Raw genomic sequence first — 5,833 nt, 5'->3', positions numbered from 1 at the left:
ATTGGAGAACTGTTTTTGAGATCAGAATGGTTGTGAGTTTGTGAAAGCCGCAATAAAGAGTGCAAAGAATATGTTTGTATGTTGTTTTGAAACAGTTTCCATAGAAGCGGTTTCTGTGTGAAACCCGACGATCACTTTGTTTGAGATCCAAGGAGCCAGGTGGCCATAATACATATTATCATCATGTTTGTTATTATGTGTCAAGGTATGTTTATTTGTCTGCGTGTGTTTGGTTAGTTTTCTACTCACTGATTGGGACTCTTGGGGTGTAAAGCATGATATGGAGTTTCAATCTGTCTTTGGATAGACTTAAAAGCAAAAAACAAAAATCAAAAGAGAAAGTGCTTTAAAGTCTGATCAAGTTCATTAAACTATTCTGGTTAACAGACTCTCATAAAAACAAAACATTGACAGATTGCATATTCAGACATAGACAACGACATGTTGCTGGTGTTTTCATAGCTGCAGAATCCATGTGTGTGCTTGTGACCAAGATGAATGGCCTATTCAGAGCAACCATGTGTTCAGCTGAGCTCTGTACTGGCACCTCTGCATACATGCTTCCATGTGTGTGTGTGATTATATGTGTCAATGATGGTTTTTAAAAGCAGTTGTACGGGGAAAAAAGGAACAGCTGATGCTAAAAAAGGTAAATGTTTGAAAGAATTTCTCTAGTGTTATTGAAGGTAAGATATTGCAGAATGAGATTTAAAAACAAACAAAAAACCCCCCCCCAAAAAAACCCATTAACCATATTTTTGATCTATATGCCATGCAAGTTTAAAAGACTTTCTAGTCTCATACTACATTTTTTTATGCTAATCAAAGCACAAGAAACACTAAGTAGCTACAATGTAATGCAATCCATACCAATAAACTTTAGAAGCAGAGATGACTTGAGAAACCACATTAAAAATGGTCCTTGAGCCCTTGTCTGCGTAATCTAAATCAGTGTGGATTTTAATTTGATGGTTTGTAATTAATGCTTTCAAAAACGGAATGCACTTATTAATCACAGAAACACATACTGTACAGGCGCTGATGCTCACAGGTTCACGGTCAGCTTTAAGGACCATTTTAAGTTTGAGTTTTATGTAAATCTATTGTATTGCCAAAACAAAATTATACACCTTATTCACCTGCGCTGATTTATCATAATTTTCTATGAACTCAACAGAGCATTGGCATTAGTAATGCTTGTATTCTGTGTTCGATATTAATATTCAAGGACTGATTTGAACAAAAACAGCAGGCTATCTTTCCCAAGTCCCAAGATTAACACTATGAAAGTGCCAAATACAGATAAAAACTTGGCTTCAGAGAGTGAATAAAAAGTTGGCTTTTTATACAACATTGTATATTTAAACTGAATTTTAAGAATGCTAGTCTGATCCTTGATAACTATTTGTCATACTCTCTCTTAGGGATGGGCAATATGACCAAAATTTAATATCAAAGAAGCCTAACGATATGTGACAATATAGTTATTTTTGCTTTAAATAAGGTCTTTTTAATATCAAAATGTGTGATACTATAGAAATGTAATTCTTGTCACTAGTGTCAACATCACAAAAAACCTAATACTAGCCTAAATTTAAAAAAAACAAAAAAACCCTCAAGCTCACTGAGGACAAGTAAACAGTCTGCGATTAAATAAGAATAAGAAACTAATTACAAGCAACAGGACGAAAAAAACTAATAAATAAGAAATCCTACACACATTGTATAAAGTAATCAAATGCATAGAAAAACAGAATATTCTTCACTGTGTAAATTAAATATATATTTCTTCTTATTAAAGTTACAAAAGTGATTTAGTCAAGAGCAGTGAGAGATTTTCTCTCTTTTCTTGTTTGATTAACATGAATGAGAGACAGCAGGAATATTAGACTGCTGTCACTTTAAGAGCTACCCGGATCTAATATACTGTCACACATGGGTTTTCTTTGTCAGCTCTTTGCTTTCACTTAAGACCTCTAAATTACTGTGTTTATGGGGAAACGTGCATTTTGACACTTACAAGTGTGTATTTAACTGTTCAGTGCCTATAAAGTGGCAAAAATAACTCAAAACTCCTGCACTCTATGAGCACCGTCTTCATGGGCCTCTTAGAAACTTTCTCAGAGTCAAACGATAAATATTTGTGACCACGTAGCAAAGCAATGTCACATGAGCGTGTAACTGCAATAGAGACGATACACTGCAAAAACAGATGTGTCAAAAAACAACACACATGGTAGTGTAAGATTTTAACACACAATGTGTAATTAAAAAAAAAAGAGCCTTTGGACAGATTGGCACAATAAATGTGTTATCCTGGGCGGGCAGTTTGTGTTTATGGAAATAAAAACAATACATATATTTCATATGGTAGCACATAAAAAGCTCTTGAATGAATAAAAATCATTAATAAAATAAATACACAATATATACGGTACATCAAGTCTTCATGTCAAGCACAGGAGCCTTACACCAAACGAATGTTGGAGAGGCCCCATCCAGGTATTTTGTTTTTGTTCCCATTCCTTGGCTTTATGTGATTATTATGTGCATAATAGCGTTTAAAATGTAAAATTCACGGCCATCATGTCATGTTTGTAGCATGTTCCAGTGCCAAATGAACAGGGAGGCCTGCACTCTCTACTTCAGCAGTGTTACCCGAGGAACACAGGAAAACAGGATCATTTAAGTTAAAGTCCAGGAGACTGCTTGTCAAAGTTTGTGTCAGTCACTTGGTGGAGAAGGGTGAATTGTCAGTATATAAATTCAAAAAAATATTCGACCACACTGAATTTTACCCAGTGGTGTTTGCCCTGTCAGATAAATGCTTTAATATTGTACATGCTCTGTTTTCAGTTACCCATCAAGTGCTGAAAAGCTTGTCACTACTTTCACATCTTTGCTGGGTCGGATTAAAGGAAAAGGAGATGGATTTGTAAGTAATATATGATTAATGTCAAAAACAGCCACATTTTTTTACTCTGAAAGAACATTTTGGTTGTTGCATTCCTTGACTGTTGTCAGTTGGCCTTTAAATTTCTCATGATAAACTAACTTACAGTTTACTACATCATCTGACTCTTTGATAGATATTAGAAATTAATTAAAAGGTATATTGTTGAGATCAATACTTTGTATTGATTGGTATTATTTGTATCTTTTATTAAATCAGCAGTGGAGATGAACATCAGGCAGGTCGTGGATATCGAAAGGGACTTCCACAATCTTTGAGTACCCATGCTTCTTGAATATGCCAAGTGTGTTAGGCCTCATTGCAGTTCAGTCTTTATTTATTTTCTTCCATTACTTAAAGAGATAGTTCAACCAAAAATGAAAATTCTGTCATTTACTCCCCTTCATGTTGTTCCAAACCTGTATGAGTTTTTCTCATATATTTTATATATATATATTTTTAAAATATATTTTTAAAGAATGTTGATAATCAGACAGTTGACGGTAGCCACTGACTTCCATAGTATTTTTTTTTCTTTGCAACTATGGAAGTCAAAGGCTACTGTCAACTGTCTGATTACCAGCATTCTTTAAAAATATATTTTATGCTTAGCAGAAGAAAGAAACTCATACAGGTTTGGAACAACATGAAGGGGAGTAAATGACAGAATTTTCATTTTCAATTTTAATTTCTTTCCTTCAATTTCCTTTTGTATGTTTACATAGACAGTTATTCTTTTAGTGATGTCTTGATGCTTTCTAAAGTCCTGAGGTGTATTTGTTTTTTCCCCCTTAATTCTAAGCCTGGAGCCATATTGCATCCCTCTGCAGCAGTTTTGAGACCGCATCAAAGACTAGACCACAGCCAATCTACACTGAGAGTTTGAAGAGCACAACACGACAATACATCATTGCAAGGATTGACAGAATGACCATTTCTGTGGATGAGGGCCTGACTGTCATACTTCGGCTGCTGCTACTGTGTAGGGAAACGAGGAGACAGGGAATTCCACAAAAACCATCTTTATTATCCCAGTAAAGAGTTCCATACAGGTAGATGCACACATAGCAGGGGGAACAGACATGTAACAGCAGACAGAAAACAAGGGGCAGAACACACTATAAATAGACAGAACTAACGAGGGGAAAAAGAGACACACCTGGAATCAAATCAAACACGGCTGTGACTAAATAACTAATAATGAACTAAACGAGGACAGGAACAGGAAGACCAAATAAGGGCGGAAATGAGGGAGGAAAAACACAGGACACAGGGACACAAGTCGGACACTGACGTGCTGTGGATAAGATATTCTAGGTGTGAAACTTCTGTCCACCACAGATTAGTTCTGTCTTCACTTTCTAAGACTGGGACATCTAATATTGAAACAAAACATTCTCTTCCTTTTAAAACTAACATTACTGTGTTGCCTCTTTTGTGGCCCAAATGTATTCTTCATCAAATACAACTATAGTGGATGTAACAAGAAGTATTACTTCACAATTAGTACACACTTACAATTTTACCATATTTGCAAGAGTGATTGTCATTGAGAACAATTTCAAAATATGTGCCTGAATGTTTGTCTGAACTAAAATGTTTATATTTATATGTATCAAAAAGTATCTGACTTTCTTATGAGATTAAGTCGATCTTATTTTATGAGAAATGTTATCCTCTGGTCTTGTTTCTGTTAACCGTAAGTGTAATAGATGTCGGCAACACTTTTTTAATGAATTCTGTGGTTAATAGCTAGTGCATTACAAATGCTTTTGTATTATGAAGAAAAATGACAAACATACTATAGATTTTTCAAATTAACTGTCATTGACCAATTTAAAATGTTTATTTGTTCTCTGATTTGGAAAGTTTTATCTTGTATCTGACATTTTATGTTATAAGTTGATCTTATGTTATGAGAAATGTTATCCGATAGTCTTGACTGTGTATGATTTTCAATCATCCAAGGTGTAGTTGATGTTGGTAACACTTTTTAATGTATACTGTATTGTAGCTAATAGTTGTAGTGCATTACAAGGCGTTTGTGTCATCTAATCATCTAAATTAAGTTTATGAAATTGAAATTTATAACATTTTGTTGTGCCTCTGTGCATGCGTTGTTCTCTACCCTGACAACATTTGACAAATTAAATCGCTAACAGTTTTACATCTGTCTGTTTTATTTCAGTTTTGTAGAATTACAAATTGATGGTAATGCTTATTATTTTTGTCATATTAACACATTAATTAGCAGTTACACATAATGTGTTTAAATGACACATTGTGTGTTAAATTACATTACACAGCAGATGTGTGATCTATCTTAACACACAAATTGTGTTAAATTTGACACAACATGTGTTGTCCCTGAGCACACTCCACATGTTAGAATTCTGCACAACATGTGTCGTTTTTAACACATCTCTCTTTGCAGTGGTCCAAAATCTCTCGATTGACAAATTTCTACCAGTTAATCATGTCTACCAGTATATCGCCCACCCCTACTTTCTCTCTGTCTCTGTACTTTCTCTCTCTGTATATATATATTACAATAGATATAATTTTTTTTTTAAATTAAGACTTTTTATGGCCAGTAAAAAATATGCAATTGTTCAAAGTGGCAAAAGAATAAATTTGGACCCTGCTCCTGCAAATCATGACAAGAACACAATATGTTTCTGAATAGATATATTATTGCATTCCAGTCACATGAAGTCTTTGTGTAAAGGGGGTCTTAAAGTTTATTGGACTGGATCTGATCCCAGATCGGATTCTGACCCTGTGCTTCAGTGCAGCAGCAGGTCCTGGGCCTGAACACAAACACCCTGATGGGTGGGTCCTGTTTTCACTGGCCCGCTGTATAGGACAGAACAGAACCAG

General features: G+C 34.8%; 1 long non-coding RNA gene across 1 annotated transcript; it reads left to right on the top strand.

Moving 5' to 3' along the window:
* The first annotated feature begins 2,855 nt into the window (after nt 1-2,855).
* Nucleotides 2,856-5,163, top strand: LOC131527615 (uncharacterized). The gene is made up of 3 exons (XR_009267705.1): nt 2,856-2,935; nt 3,173-3,257; nt 3,756-5,163. It is a non-coding gene; the product is annotated as an uncharacterized LOC131527615 (long non-coding RNA).
* Nucleotides 5,164-5,833: the final 670 nt, after the last annotated feature.

The sequence above is a fragment of the Onychostoma macrolepis genome, chromosome 20 (assembly GCF_012432095.1).
Source record: "Onychostoma macrolepis isolate SWU-2019 chromosome 20, ASM1243209v1, whole genome shotgun sequence".
Taxonomy (NCBI): Eukaryota; Metazoa; Chordata; class Actinopteri; order Cypriniformes; family Cyprinidae; genus Onychostoma; species Onychostoma macrolepis.
The sequence above is the reverse complement of the archived record's forward strand: the minus strand, read 5'-3'. Positions and strand labels throughout refer to the sequence as shown.